This window comes from Panicum virgatum, chromosome 2N (genome assembly GCF_016808335.1).
Source record: "Panicum virgatum strain AP13 chromosome 2N, P.virgatum_v5, whole genome shotgun sequence".
Classification (NCBI taxonomy): Eukaryota; Viridiplantae; Streptophyta; class Magnoliopsida; order Poales; family Poaceae; genus Panicum; species Panicum virgatum.
The window spans coordinates 31,083,402-31,100,954 of record NC_053146.1 but is presented as its reverse complement, the minus strand read 5'-3'; positions in this window follow the sequence as shown (position 1 = coordinate 31,100,954).

The window sequence follows — 17,553 nt, the reverse complement described above, 5'->3', positions numbered from 1 at the left end:
CCGAACACTATGAAACGGGCCAAAATATGAGTTTAGGGTCCTATGGCCTGGATCGGGTGTGCTCGCTGCCAAAACTTCCGACACGACTTCGGGCACGAACATTCGCATTAATTGCACAAGTTTAGGAAATTTTGCACCAAGTTTCATGCAGTTACGAAATGGTCCCCAATGCACCCAAACACTTCAAAACGCAACCAAACATGAGTTCAGGGTCCAATGGGCTGGATCGGGTGGGTTCGATCCAAAAATTCCGATGCGACTTCGTGTCACGAACTTTTGCATTAATTGCACAAGTTTAGCCCATTTTGTCCGAGTTTCATGCAGTAACAAAATATTCCCAAATGCACCCAAACATTACAAAACACAACAAAATATGAGTTTAGTGTCCAATGGGGTGGATGGGGAGCGTTTGTTGCGAAAAATTCCAACGCAACTTCATGGCACTAATTTTTGCATTAATTGAACCAGTTCGGCCCGTTTTGCACCGAGTTTCCTGCATTAAAGAAATGATTGCAAATACACCCAAACACTATGAAACACACCAAAACATGAGTTTAGGGTCCAATGGATTGGATCGAGTGCATTTGTTGCAACTATTTCCGATGTGACTTGATGGCACGAACTTTTGCATTAAATGCACCAGTTCAGCACATTTTGCATTGAGTTTTCTGCAATAAAGAAATGATTCCAAATACACCTAAACACTATGAAACACACTAAAACATGAGTTTATGGTCCAATGGGTTGGATCGAGTGCATTTGTTGCGAGTATTTTCGATGTGACTTCATGGTACGAACTTTTGCATTAATTGCACCAGTTCAGCACGTTTTGCACCGAGTTTACTGCCATAACGAAACAATCCCAAATGCACTCGAATACTATGAAATGTACTGAAACATGTGTTTAGGGTCCAATGGGGTGGATCGGTTGCATTTACTGCGAATAATTTCAATATGACTTCGTTGCACGAACTTTTGCATTAATTGCACTAGTTGAGCCTGTTTTGCACGGAGTTTACTGCCGTAACGAAACAATCCCAAATGAACCCCAAAACTATAAACGCGTCAAAACATGAGTTTAGGATCCTATGAGTTGGATAGGGTGCGTTCGTTGCAAAAAATTCTGACGCGACGTTGTGGCACGAACTTTTGCACTAATTGCACAAGTTTAGCCCATTTTTCACCGAGTTTCAAGCAGTAACAAAATGGTCCCAAATGCACCCAAACACTACAAAATGCAACAAAACATGAGCTTAGGGTCCAATGGAGTGGATCGGGTGCGTTCGTTGCGAAAAATTCCAACGCTACTTCATGGCATGAACTTTTGCATTAATTGCACCAGTTCAGCCCATTTTGCACCGAGTTTACTGCCGTAACGAAACAATCCCAAATGCACTCGAACAGTATGAAACCCACCAAAATATGAGTTTAGGGTCCAATGGGGTAGATCAGGTGCATTTGTTGCGAATAATTCCGATATGACTTCATGGCATGAACTTTTGCATTAAATGCACCAGTTTAGCCTGTTTTTCACCGAGTTCACTTTCGTAACAAAACAATCCCAAATGAACCCCAACACTACGAAACGCAACAAAAACAGGAGTTTAGGATCCTATGGGTTGGATCGGGTGCACTCGTTGCGAAAAATTCTGACGCGACGTTGTGGCACTTTTTGCATAAATTGCACAAGTTTAGGCCATTTTGCACTGAGTTTAATGAATTAAAGAAATGGTTCTAAATGCACCCAAACACTATGAAACACAACAAAACATGAGTTTATTGTCAATGGGCTGGATCGGATGCGTTCGTTGCGAAAAATTTCGATGCGACTTTGTGGCATGAAATTTTGCATTAATTGCACCTGTCCGGCCCGTTTTGCACCAAGTATCCTGCAGCAAAGAAATGATTCCAAATGCATCCAAACACTATGAAATGTACCAAAACATGAGATTAGGGTCCAATGGGGTGGATCGGGTGCTTTTATTGCGAGTAATTCCGATAAGACTTCGTGGAACAAACTTTTGTATTATTTGCACCAGTTCAGCTCGATTTGCATCGAGTTTACTTCCTTAACGAAACAATCCCAAATGCACTCGAACACAATGAAACACACTAAAACATGAGTTTAGGGTCCAATGGGGTGGATTGGGTGCATTTATTACAAATAATTCCAATATGACTTCGTTGCACTAACTTTTGCATTAACTGCACTAGTTTAGCCTGTTTTGCACCGAGTTCACTGCCATAACGAATAAATCCGAAATGAACCCCCAAACTATAAAACACGCCAAAATAGGAGTTTATGATCCTATGGGTTGAATAGGGTGCGCTCGTTGCAAAAAATTCTGACGCGACGTTGTGGCTCGAACTTTTGCACTAATTGCTCAAGTTTAGCCCATTTTTCACTGAGTTTCAAGCAGTAACAAAATGGTTCCAAATGCACCCAAAACACTACAAAAGTAAACAAAACATGCGTTTAGGGTCCAATGGGGTGGATCGGGTGCGTTCGTTGCGAAAAATTTCGATGCTACTTTGTGGCACGAACTTTTGCATTAATTGCACCAGTTCGACGAGTTTTGCACCGAGTTTCTTTCAGTAAAGAAATGATTCCAAATGCACCCAAACACTATGAAACGCACCAAAACATGAGTATAGAGTCCAATGGGTTGGATCGGGTGCATTGTTGCGAGTAATTCCGATATGACTTCGTGGAACAAACTTTTGCATTAATTGCACCAGTTCAGCCTGTTTTCCACCGAGTTTACTGCTGTAACTAAACAATCCCAAATGCATCCAAATACTATGAAACGGGCCAAAACATGAGTTTAGGGTCCTATGGGGTGGATCGGGTGTGGTTGCTGCCAAAACTTCCGACGCGACTTTGTGGCACGAACATTCGCATTAATTGCACAATTTTAGGCCATTTTGCACCAAGTTTCATATAGTTACGAAATGGTCCGCAATGCATCCAAACACTTCGAAACGCAACCAAACATGAGTTTAGGCTCCAATGGGGTGGATCGGGTGTGTTTGTTCGAAAAATACCGATGCGACTTCGTGGAACGAACTTTTGCATTAATTGCATAAGTTTAGCCCATTTTGACTGAGTTTCATGCAGTAACAAAATGGTCCCAAATGCACCCAAACACTACAAAACATAACAAAATATGAGTTTAGGGTCCAATGGGTGGATGGGGTGCGTTTGTTGCGAAAAATTTCAACGCAACTTCATGACACTAACTTTTGCATTAATTGCACCAGTTTGGCCCGTTTTGCACCGAGTTTCCTGCAGTAAAGAAATGATTCCAAATGCACCCAAACACTATGAAAAGCACCAAAACATGAGTTTAGGGTCCAATGGGTTGGATCGGGTGCATTTGTTGCGAGTAATTCCGATATGACTTCATGGCACGAAATTTTGCATTAATTGAACAAGTTCAGCCTGTTTTGCACCGAGTTTACTGCCATAACGAAACAATCCCAAATGCACACGAACACTATGAAACGCACTGGAACATGAGTTTAGGGTCCAATGGGGTGGATCGGGTGCATTTATTGCGAATAGTTCCAATATGACTTTGTTGCACGAACTTTTGTATTAATTGCACTAGTTTGGCCCGTTTTGCCCCGAGTTCACCGCTGTAACGAAACAATCCCAAATGAACCCCAAAACTATAAAACGCACCAAAATAGGAGTTTAGGATCCTATGGGTTTGATTGGGTGCGCTCGTTGCGAGAAATTCTGACGCGACGTTGTGGCACGAACTTTTGCACTAATTGCACAAGTTTAGCCCGTTTTGCACCGAGTTTCTTTCAGTAAAGCAATGATTCCAAATGCACCCAAACACTATGAAACGCACCAAAATATGAGTTTAGAGTCCAATGGGTTGGATCGGGTGCATTGTTGTGAGTAATTCCGATATGACTTCGTGGAACAAACTTTTGCATTACTTGCACCAGTTCAGCCTGTATTGCACCGAGTTTACTGCTATAACGAAACAATCCCAAATGCATCCGAACACTATGAAATGGGCCCAAACATGAGTTTAGGGTCCTATGGGCTGGATCGATTGTGGCCGCTGCCAAAACTTCCAAAGCGTCTTCATAGCACGAACATTCGCTTTAATCGCACAGGTTTAGGCCATTTTGCACCAAGTTTCATGCAGTTACGAAATGGTCCCCCAATGCACCCAAACACATCGAAACACAACCAAACATGAGTTTAGGGTCCAATGGGGTGGATCGGGTGCGTTCGTTCAAAAAATTCCGACGCGACTTTATGGCACGAACTTTTACATTAATTGCACAAGTTTAGCCCATTTTGACCGAGTTTCATGCAGCAACAAAATGGTCCCAAATGCACCCAAACACTACAAAACACAACAAAACATGAATTTAGGGTCCAATGGGGTGGATGGGGTGCGTTTGTTGCAAAAAATTCCAACAAATCTTCATGGCACTAACTTTTGCATTAATTGCACTAGTTCGGCCCGTTTTGCACCGAGTTTCCTGCAGTAAAGAAATGATTCCAAATGCACCCAAACACTATGAAACGCACCAAAACATAAGTTTTGGGTCCAATGGGTTGGATCGGGTGCATTTATTACGAATAATTGCAATATGATTCATTGCACGAACATTTGCATTAATTGCACTAGTTCAGCCCGTTTTGCACCGAGTTCATTGCCGTAACGAAACAATCCCAAATGAACCCCAACACTACAAACTGCGCCAAAACAGGAGTTCAGGATCCTATGGGTTGGATAGGGTGTGCTCGTTGCGAAAAATTCTGACGCGACATTGTGGCAGAAACTTTTGCACTAATTGCACAAGTTTAGCCCATGTTCACCGAATTTCATGCAATAACAAAATGATCCCAAATGCACCTAAACACTACAAAACGCAACAAAACATGAGTTTAGGGTCCAATGGGGGTGGATCGGGTGGGTTCGTTGCGAAAAATTCCGACACGACTTGGGTTGGATAGGGTGCGCTCGTTGCGAAATATTCTGACGCGACATTGTGGCATGAGCTTTTGCACTAATGGCACATGTTTAGCCCATTTTTCACTGAATTTCATGCAGTAACAAAATGGTCCCAAATGCACCCAAACACTACAAAACGCAACAAAACATGAGTTTAGGGTCCAATGGGGTGGATGGAGTGCGTTCGTTGCAAAAATTCCAACGTAACCTCATGGCCCTAACTTTTGCATTAATTGCACCAGTTCGGACCGTTTTGCACCGAGTTTCCTGTCGTAAAGAAATGATTCCAAATGCACCCAAACACTATGAAACGCACCAAAACATGAGTTTAGGGTCCAACGGGGTGGATCGGGTGCATTTATTGCGAATAATTACAATATGATTGATTGCACGAACTTTTGCATTAATTGCACTAGTTCAGCCCATTATGCACGAAGTTCACTGCCGTAACGAAACAATCCTAAATGAACACCAACACTATGAACCGTGCCAAAACAAGAGTTTAGGATCGTATGCCTTGAATAGGGTGCGCTCGTTGCGAAAAATTATGACGCGACGTTGTGGCACGAACTTTTGCACTAATTGCACAAGTTTAACCCATTGTTCACCAATTTCAAGTAGTAACAAAATGGTCACCCAAACACTACAAAATGCAACAAAACATGAGTTTAGGGTCCAATGGGGTGGATCGGGTGCGTTCGTTGCGAAAATTTTTGACGCTACTATGTGGCACGAACTTTTGCAGTAATTGCACAAGTTTAGCCCATTTTTCACCGAATTTCATGCAGTAACAAAATGGTCCCAAATGCACCCAAACACTACAAAACGCAACAAAACATGTGTTTAGGGTCCAATGGGGGTGGATCGGGTGTGTTCGTTGCGAAAAATTCCGACGCGACTTGGGTTGGACAGGGTGCACTCATTGCGAAAAATTCTGACGCGATGTTGTGGCACGAACTTTTGCACTAATTGCACAAGTTTAGCCCATTTCCACCGAATTTCATGCAGTAAGAAATTGGTCTCAAATGCCCCCAAACACTACAAAACGCAACAAAACATGAGTTTAGGGTCCAATGAGGTTGATCGGGTGCGTCTGTTGCGAAAAATTACGACGCGACTTTGTGGCACGATCTTTTGCATTAATTACACCAGTTCAGCCTGTTTTGCACCGAGTTTCTTGTAGTAAAGAAATGATTCCAAATGCACCCAAGCGCTATGAAACGCACCAAAACATGAGTTTAGGGTCCAATGGGGTGGATCGAGTGCATTTATTGTGAATAATTCCGATATGACTTCATGGCACGAACTTTTACATTAATTGCACTAGTTCAGCCCGTTTTGCACCGAGTTCACTACCGTAACAAAACAATCCCAAATGAACCCCAACACTATGAAATGCACCAAAACAGTAGTTTAGGATCCTATGGGTTGGATAGGGGGCGCTCATTGGGAAAAATTCTGACGCGACGTTGTGGCACGAACTATTGCACTAATTGCCCAAGTTTAGTCCATTTTTCACCGAATTTCATGCAGTAACAAAATGGTCCCAAATGCACCCAAACACTACAAAACACAACAAAACATGAGTTTATTGTGCAATGGGGGTGGATCGAGTGTGTCCGTAGTGAAATATTCCGACGCAACTTTGTGGCACGAACTTTTGCATTAATTGCACCAGTTCGACCCGTTTTGCATCGAGTTTCTTGCAGTAAAGAAATGATTCCAAATGCACCCAAAGACTATGAAACGCACCAAAAGATGAGTTTAGAGTCCAATGGGATGGATCGGGTGCATTTGTTGCAAGTCATTTCGATATGACTTCATGGCACGAACTTTTGCATTAATTGCAACAGTTCAGCCCGTTTTGCACCAAGTTTATTGCCATAATGAAACAATGCCGAATGCACTCGAACACTATGAAACACACCAAAAATATGAGTTTGGGTTTCAATGGGGTGGATCGGGTGCATTTGTTGCGAATAATTCCGATATGACTTTGTGGCACGAACTTTTGCATTAATTGCACCAGTTCAGCCCCTTTTTTCACCGAGTTCACTGTCGTAACGAAACAATCCCTAATGAACTCAAACACTACGAAACCCGCCAAAACAAGAGTTTAGGATCCTATTGGTTGGATTGGGTGTGCTCGTTGCGAAAAATTCTGACGCGACGTTGTGGCACGAACTTTTGCACTAATTGCACAAGTTTAGCCCATTTTCACCGAATTTCATGCAGTAATAAATGGGCCCAAATGCACCCAAACACTACAAAACGCAACAAAACATGAGTTTAGGGTCCAATGGGGGTGGGTCGGGTGTGTTCGTTGCGAAAAATTCTGACGCGACTTGGGTTGGATAGGGTGCGCTCGTTGCGAAAAATTCTAATGCGACGTTGTGGCACGAACTTTTGCACTAATTGTACATGTTTAGCCCATTTTCCACCGAATTATATGAAGTAAAAAATGGTCTGAAATGCACCCAAACCCTAAAAAACGCAACAGAACATGATTTTAGGTTCCAATGGGGTGGATCGGGTGCGTCCGTTGCGAAAAATTAGGACTCGACTTTGTGGCACAAACTTTTGCATTAATTGCACCAGTTCAGGCCATTTTGCACTGAGTTTCTTGTAGTAAAGAAATGATTCCAAATGCATCCAAACACTATGAAACACAACAAAACATGAGTTTAGGGTCCAATGGGGTGGATCGGGTGCATTTATTGCGAATAATTCTGATATGACTTCATGGCACGAACTATTGCATTAATTGCACCAGTTCAGCCCGTTTTGCACCGAGTTCATTGCCGTAACGAAACAATCCAAATGAACCCCAACACTATGAAACACGCCAAAATAGTAGTTTAGGATCCTATGGGTTGGATACGGTGCGCTCATTGCGAAAAAATCTAACGCGACGTTGTGGCACGAACTATTGCACTAATTGCACAAGTTTAGTCCATTTTTTACAGAATTTCATGCAGTAACAAAATGGTCCCAAATTCACCCGAATACTACAAAACGCAACAAAACATGAGTTTATTGTCCAATGGAGTGGATCGGGTGTATCCGTAGCGAAAAATTCCTACGCGACTTTGTGGAACGAACTTTTGCATTAATTGCACCAGTTCGACCCATTTTGCATCGAGTTTCTTGTAGTAAAGAAATGATTCCAAATGCACCCAAACACTATGAAACACACCAAAAGATGAGTTTAGAGTACAATGGGTTGGATCGGGTGCATTTGTTGCGAGTAATTCCGATATGACTTCATGGCACGAACTTTTGTATTAATTGAACCAGTTCAGCCCGTTTTGCACCGAGTTTATTGCCATAACGAAACAATGCCAAATGCACTCGAACACTATGAAACACACCAAAATATGAGTTTGGGTTGCAATGGGGTGGATCGGGCGCATTTGTTGCGAATAATTCCGATATGACTTTGTGGCACGGACTTTTGCATTAATTGCATCAGTTCAGCCCGTTTTTCACCGAGTTCACTGTCCTAACGAAACAATCCCAAATGAACCCCAACACTACGAAACCCGCCAAAATAGGAGTTTAGGATCCTATTGGTTGGATCGGGTGCACTCGTTGCAAAAAATTCTGACGCGACGTTGTGGCATGAACTTTTGCACTAAATGCACAAGTTAAGCCCATTTTTTTACCGAATTTGGGACCACCACAAATGGTCCCAAATGCACCCAAACACTACAAAACACAACAAAACATGAGTTTAGGGTCCAATGGACTTGGATCGGGTGTGTTCATTACGAAAAATTCCGACGCGACTTAGGTTGGATAGGGTGCGCTAGTTGCGAAAAATTCTGACGCGATGTTGTGGCATGAACTTTTGCACTATTTGCACAAGTTTAGCCCATTTTCCACCGGATTTCATGCAGTAACAAAATTGTCCCAAATGCACCCAAACACTACAAAACGCAACAAAACATGAGTTTAGGTTCCAATGGGGTGCGTCCGTTGCAAAACATTCTGACGCGACTTTGTCGCACGAACTTTCGCATTAATTGCACCAGTTCAGCCCGTTTTGCACCGAGTTTCTTGTAGTAAAGAAACAATTCCAAATGCACCCAAACACTGTGAAACGCTCCAAAACATGAGTTTAGGGTCCAATGGGGTGGATCTGGGGCATTTGTTACGAATAATTCCGATATGACTTTGCGGCACGAACTTTTGTATTAATTGCACCTGTTCAGCCCGTTTTGCACCGAGTTCACTGCCGTAACGAAACAATCCCAAATAAACCCCAGCATTATGAAACACACCAAAACAGGAGTTTAGGATCCTATGGGTTGGATAGGGTGCGCTCATTGTGAAAAATTCTGACACGACGTTCTGGCGCAAACTATTGCACCAATTGCACATGTTTAGCCTATTTTTCACCGAATTTCATGCAGTAACAAAAAAGTCCCTAATGCACCCAAACACTACTAAACGCAACAAAACATGAGTTTAGGGTCCAATGGGGGCAGATCGGGTGTGTTCGTTGTGAAAAATTCCGACGCGACTTGGGTTGGATAGGGTGCGCTCGTTGCGAAAAATTCTGACGCGATGTTGTGGCATGAACTTTTGCACTACTTGCACAAGTTTAGCCCATTTTCCACCGGATTTCATGCAGTAACAAAATGGTCCCAAATGCACCCAAACACTACAAAATGCAACAAAACATGAGTTTAGGTTCCAATGGGGTGCGTCCGTTGCAAAACATTCCGACGCGACTTTGTCGCACGAACTTTCGCATTAATTGCACCAGTTCAGCCCGTTTTGCACCGAGTTTCTTGTAGTAAAGAAACAATTCCAAATGCACCCAAACACTATGAAACGCTCCAAAACATGAGTTTAGGGTCCAATGGGGTGGATCTGGGGCATTTGTTGCGAATAATTCCGATATGACTTTGCGGCACGAACTTTTGCATTAATTGCACATGTTCAGCCCGTTTTGCACCGAGTTCACTGCCGTAACGAAACAATCCCAAATAAACCCCAGCATTATGAAACACGCCAAAATAGGAGTTTAGGATCCTATGGGTTGGATAGGGTGCGCTCATTGTGAAAAATTCTGACACGACGTTCTGGCACAAACTATTGCACCAATTGCACATGTTTAGCCTATTTTTCACCGAATTTCATGCAGTAACAAAAGAGTCCCTAATGCACCCAAACACTACTAAATGCAACAAAACAATGGTTTAGGGTCCAATGGGGGCAGATCGGGTGTGTTCGTTGCGAAAAATTCCGACGCGACTTGGGTTGGATAGGGTGCGCTCGTTGCGAAAAATTCTGACGCGACGTTGTGGCACGAACTTTTGCACTAATTGCACAAGATTAGCCCATTTTCCACCGAATTTCATGCAGTAAAAAAATGGTCCCAAATGCACCCAAACACTACAAAACACAACGAAACATGAGTTTAGGGTCCAATGAGGTGGATTGGGTGCGTCCGTTGCGTAAAATTCCGACGCGACTTTGTGGCACGAACTTTTGCATTAATTGCACCAGTTCATCCCGTTTTGCACCGAGTTTCTTGTAGTAAAGAAATGATTCCAAATGCACCCAAACACTATGAAACGCACCAAAACATGAGTTTAGGGTCTGGATCGAGTGCATTTATTGCGAAGAATTCCGATATGACTTCGTGGCATGAACTTTTGCATTAATTGCACCAGTTCAGCCCATTTTGCACCAAGTTTCGTGTAATAAGAAATGATCCCAAATCCACCCAGACACTACGAAACGCACCAAAACTTGAGTTTAGGGTTAGATGGTGTGGATCGGGTGGATTTGTTGCAAAAATTCTAAATTGACTTTATGGCACGAACGTTTGCATTAATTGCAACAGTTCGGCCTATTTTGAACCGAGTATCATAAAGCAACGGAACGGTCCCAAATGCCCCCAAACACTATGAAATGCAACAAAACATGAGTTCTGGGTCCAAATGGGTGGATCGGGTGCAGTCGTTATGAGAAATTACGAAGCGACTTCGCGGCACGAACCATTGCATTAATTGCACCAGTTCAGCCAGTTTTGCACTAAGTTTACTTCCGTAACAAAACAATCCCAAATGCACCCAAACACTGCGAAAAGCACCAAAACATGAGTTTATGGTCCTATCGTGTGCATCGGGTGCGCTCGTTGTGAGAAGTTCTGAAGCGACTTCATGGTACGAACTTTTGCATTAGATGCACCAGTTCAGCCCATTTTGCACCTAGTCTCGTTCAATAAGAAATGATCCCAAATCCACCCAGACACTACGAAATGCACAAAAACATGAGTTTAGGGTCAGATAGTGTGGACCGTGTGGATTTGTTGCAAAAAAATCTAATGCGACTTTGTGGCACGAACTTTTGCATTAATTGCAACAGTTCGGCCAGTTTTGAACCGAGTATCATAAAGCAACGGAACGGTCCCAAATGCACCCAAACACTACAAAACGCAACAAAACATGAGTTCTAGGTCTAATGCTCTGGATCGGGTGCGTTCGTTGCGAAAAATTCCGATGCGACTTTGTGACACAAACTTTTGCAATAATTGCACCACACTCAGCCCGTTTTGCACTGAGTTTCATGCAGTAACGAAATGGTCCCAAATGCACCCAAACATTAAGAAACGCACCCAAACATGAGTTTAGGTCTAATGCTCTGGATCGGGTGCGTTTGATGTGAAAAATTCTGACGTGACTTAATGGCACGAACTTTTGCATTAATTGCACCACTTTAGACCATTTTGCACTGAGTTTACTGTCATAGCGAAACATTTCCAAATAACCCGAGCACTATGAAACCCTCCAAAACATGAGTTTAGGGTCCTATGGGGTGGATCAAGTGCATTTGTTATGAGAAACTATGAAGCGACTTCGTGGCACGAACTTTTGCAATAATTGCACCAGTTCAGCCGGTTTTGCACTGAGTTTACTTCCGTAACAAAACAATTCCAAATGCACCCAAACACTGTGAAACACATGAAAACATGAGGTTATGGTCCTATGGTGTGGATCGGGTGCCCTCGTTGTGAGAAGTTAGAAAGCGACTTCGTGGCCCGAACTTTTGCATTAATTGCACCAGTTCCGCCCATTTTGCACCGAGTTTCGTGCAGTAATGAAATGATCATAAATCAACCCAAACACTATGAAACACACCAAAACATTAGTTTAGGGTCAGATGGTGTGGATCGGGTGGATTTGTTGGAAAAAATTCAAACGCACCATTGTGGCACAAAGTTTTGCATTAATTGCAACAGTTCGGCCTGTTTTGAACCGAGTATCATAAAGCAACGGAACGGTCCGAAATGCACCCAAACACTACGAAATGCAACAAAACATGAGTTTTCGGTCCAATGGTGTGGATCGGGTGCGTTCATTGCGAAAAATTCCGATACGGCTTCGTGGCACGAACTTTTGCAATAATTGCACTACACTCAGCCCGTGCAGTAACAAAATGGTCCCAAATGCACCCAAACACTAAGAAACGCACCAAAACATGAGTTTAGGATCAAATGGGGGTGGATCGGGTGCGTTTGATGCGAAAAATTCTGATGTGACTTAATGGCACGAACTTTTGCATGAATTGCGCCACTTCAGCCCATTTTGCACCGAGTTTACTGTCGTAGCGAAACATTCCCAAATGCACCCGAGCACTATGAAACCCTCCAAAACATGAGTTTGGGGTCCTATGGGGTGGATCGGGTGCAGTCATTATGAGAAACTACGAAGCGACTTCATGGCACGAACCTTTGCATTAATTGCACCAGTTTAGCCGATTTTGCACTGAGTTTACTTCCGTAACAAAACAATCCCAAATGCACCCAAACACTGTGAAACGCATGAAAACATAAGTTTATTGTCCTATTGTGTGGATCGGGTGCCCTCGTTGTGAGAAGTTCGAAAGCGACTTCGTGGCACAAACTTGAGCATTAATTGCACCAGTTCTGCCCATTTTGCACCGAGTTTCGTGCAGTAACGAAATGATCCTAAATCAACCCAGACACTACGAAACGCACCAAAACATTAGTTTAGGGTCAGATGGTGTGGATTGGGTGGATTTGTTGCCAAAAAATTCAAACGCACCTTTCTGGCACGAACTTTTGCATTAATTGCAACAGTTCGGCCTATTTTGAACCGAGTATCATAAAGCAACGGAACGGTTGGAAATGCACCCAAACACTACGAAACGCAACAAAACATGAGTTCTGGGTCCAATGGGGTGGATTGGGTGCGTTCATTGCGAAAAATTCTGATACGGCTTCGTGGCACGAACTTTTGCAATAATTGCACCACACTCAGCCCGTTTTGCACCGAGTTTCATGCAGTACCGAAATGGTACCAAATGCACCCAAACACTAAGAAACGCACCAAAACATAAGTTTAGGATCCAATGGGGGTGGATCGGGTGTGTTTGTTGCAAAACATTCCGATGTGACTTCATGGCACGAACTTTTGTATTAATTGCACCACTTCAGCCCGTTTTGCACTGAGTTTACTGCCGTAACGAAACATTCCCAAATGCACCTGAGCACTATGAAACGCTCCAAAACATGAGTTTTGGGTCCTATGGGGTGGATCGGGTGCAGTCGTTATGAGAAATTACGAAGCGACTTCGCGGCACGAACCTTTGCATTAATCGCACTAGTTCAGCCGGTTTTGCACTAAGTTTACTTCTATAACAAAACAATCCCAAATGCACCCAAACACTGTGAAACGCACCAAAACAAGAGTTTATGGTCTTATGGTGTGGATCGGGTGCGCTCGTTGTGAGAAGTTCTGAAGTGACTTCGTGGCACAAACTTTTTCATTAATTGCACCAGTTCAGCTCATTTTGCACCTAGTTTTGTGCAATAAGAAATGATCCCAAATCCACCCAGACACTATGAAACACACCAAACACATGAATTTAGGGTCAGATGGTGTGGATCGGGTGGATTTGTTGCAAAAAATTCTAATGCGACTTTGTGGCACGAACTTTTGCATTAATTGCAACAGTTTAGCCTGTTTTCAATCGAGTATCATAAAGCAACGGAACAGTCCCAAATGCACCCAAACACTACAAAACACAACAAAACATGAGTTTTGGGTCCAATGGGGTAGATCGGGTGCATTCATTGCAAAAAATTCCGATGCGACTTTGTGACACGAACTTTTGCAATAATTGCACCACACAGCCCGTTTTGCATCGAGTTTCATGCAGTAACGAAATGGTCCCAAATGCACCCAAACACTAAGAAACGCACCAAAACAAAAGTTTAGGATCCAATGGGGGTGGATCGGGTATGTTTGTTGCGAAACATTCTGACGTGACTTAATGGCACGAACTTTTGCATTAATTGCACCACTTTAGACCATTTTGCACTGAGTTTACTGTCATAGCGAAACATTTCCAAATAACCTGAGCACTATGAAACCCTCCAAAACATGAGTTTAGGGTCCTATGGGGTGGATCAAGTGCATTTGTTATGAGAAACTATGAAGCGACTTCGTGGCACGAACTTTTGCAATAATTGCACCAGTTCAGCCGGTTTTGCACTGAGTTTACTTCCGTAACAAAACAATTCCAAATGCACCCAAACACTGTGAAACACATGAAAACATGAGGTTATGGTCCTATGGTGTGGATCGGGTGCCCTCGTTGTGAGAAGTTAGAAAGCGACTTCGTGGCCCGAACTTTTGCATTAATTGCACCAGTTCCGCCCATTTTGCACCGAGTTTCGTGCAGTAATGAAATGATCATAAATCAACCCAAACACTATGAAACACACCAAAACATTAGTTTAGGGTCAGATGGTGTGGATCGGGTGGATTTGTTGGAAAAAATTCAAACGCACCATTGTGGCACAAAGTTTTGCATTAATTGCAACAGTTCGGCCTGTTTTGAACCGAGTATCATAAAGCAACGGAACGGTCCGAAATGCACCCAAACACTACGAAATGCAACAAAACATGAGTTTTCGGTCCAATGGTGTGGATCGGGTGCGTTCATTGCGAAAAATTCTGATACGGCTTCGTGGCACGAACTTTTGCAATAATTGCACTACACTCAGCCCGTGCAGTAACAAAATGGTCCCAAATGCACCCAAACACTAAGAAACGCACCAAAACATGAGTTTAGGATCAAATGGGGGTGGATCGGGTGCGTTTGATGCGAAAAATTCTGATGTGACTTAATGGCACGAACTTTTGCATGAATTGCGCCACTTCAGCCCATTTTGCACCGAGTTTACTGTCGTAGCGAAACATTCCCAAATCCACCCGAGCACTATGAAACCCTCCAAAACATGAGTTTGGGGTCCTATGGGGTGGATCGGGTGCAGTCATTATGAGAAACTACGAAGCGACTTCATGGCACGAACCTTTGCATTAATTGCACCAGTTTAGCCGATTTTGCACTGAGTTTACTTCCGTAACAAAACAATCCCAAATGCACCCAAACACTGTGAAACGCATGAAAACATAAGTTTATTGTCCTATTGTGTGGATCGGGTGCCCTCGTTGTGAGAAGTTCGAAAGCGACTTCGTGGCACAAACTTGTGCATTAATTGCACCAGTTCTGCCCATTTTGCACCGAGTTTCGTGCAGTAACGAAATGATCCTAAATCAACCCAGACACTACGAAACGCACCAAAACATTAGTTTAGGGTCAGATGGTGTGGATTGGGTGGATTTGTTGCCAAAAAATTCAAACGCACCTTTCTGGCACGAACTTTTGCATTAATTGCAACAGTTCGGCCTATTTTGAACCGAGTATCATAAAGCAACGGAACGGTTGGAAATGCACCCAAACACTACGAAACGCAACAAAACATGAGTTCTGGGTCCAATGGGGTGGATTGGGTGCGTTCATTGCGAAAAATTCTGATACGGCTTCGTGGCACGAACTTTTGCAATAATTGCACCACACTCAGCCCGTTTTGCACCGAGTTTCATGCAGTACCGAAATGGTACCAAATGCACCCAAACACTAAGAAACGCACCAAAACATAAGTTTAGGATCCAATGGGGGTGGATCGGGTGTGTTTGTTGCAAAACATTCCGATGTGACTTCATGGCACGAACTTTTGTATTAATTGCACCACTTCAGCCCGTTTTGCACTGAGTTTACTGCCGTAACGAAACATTCCCAAATGCACCTGAGCACTATGAAACGCTCCAAAACATGAGTTTTGGGTCCTATGGGGTGGATCGGGTGCAGTCGTTATGAGAAATTACGAAGCGACTTCGCGGCACGAACCTTTGCATTAATCGCACTAGTTCAGCCGGTTTTGCACTAAGTTTACTTCTATAACAAAACAATCCCAAATGCACCCAAACACTGTGAAACGCACCAAAACAAGAGTTTATGGTCTTATGGTGTGGATCGGGTGCGCTCGTTGTGAGAAGTTCTGAAGTGACTTCGTGGCACAAACTTTTTCATTAATTGCACCAGTTCAGCTCATTTTGCACCTAGTTTTGTGCAATAAGAAATGATCCCAAATCCACCCAGACACTATGAAACACACCAAACACATGAATTTAGGGTCAGATGGTGTGGATCGGGTGGATTTGTTGCAAAAAATTCTAATGCGACTTTGTGGCACGAACTTTTGCATTAATTGCAACAGTTTAGCCTGTTTTCAATCGAGTATCATAAAGCAACGGAACAGTCCCAAATGCACCCAAACACTACAAAACACAACAAAACATGAGTTTTGGGTCCAATGGGGTAGATCGGGTGCATTCATTGCAAAAAATTCCGATGCGACTTTGTGACACGAACTTTTGCAATAATTGCACCACACAGCCCGTTTTGCATCGAGTTTCATGCAGTAACGAAATGGTCCCAAATGCACCCAAACACTAAGAAACGCACCAAAACAAAAGTTTAGGATCCAATGGGGGTGGATCGGGTATGTTTGTTGCGAAACATTCTGACGTGACTTAATGGCACGAACTTTTGCATTAATTGCACCACTTTAGACCATTTTGCACTGAGTTTACTGTCATAGCGAAACATTTCCAAATAACCCGAGCACTATGAAACCCTCCAAAACATGAGTTTAGGGTCCTATGGGGTGGATCAAGTGCATTTGTTATGAGAAACTATGAAGCGACTTCGTGGCACGAACTTTTGCAATAATTGCACCAGTTCAGCCGGTTTTGCACTGAGTTTACTTCCGTAACAAAACAATTCCAAATGCACCCAAACACTGTGAAACACATGAAAACATGAGGTTATGGTCCTATGGTGTGGATCGGGTGCCCTCGTTGTGAGAAGTTAGAAAGCGACTTCGTGGCCCGAACTTTTGCATTAATTGCACCAGTTCCGCCCATTTTGCACCGAGTTTCGTGCAGTAATGAAATGATCATAAATCAACCCAAACACTATGAAACACACCAAAACATTAGTTTAGGGTCAGATGGTGTGGATCGGGTGGATTTGTTGGAAAAAATTCAAACGCACCATTGTGGCACAAAGTTTTGCATTAATTGCAACAGTTCGGCCTGTTTTGAACCGAGTATCATAAAGCAACGGAACGGTCCGAAATGCACCCAAACACTACGAAATGCAACAAAACATGAGTTTT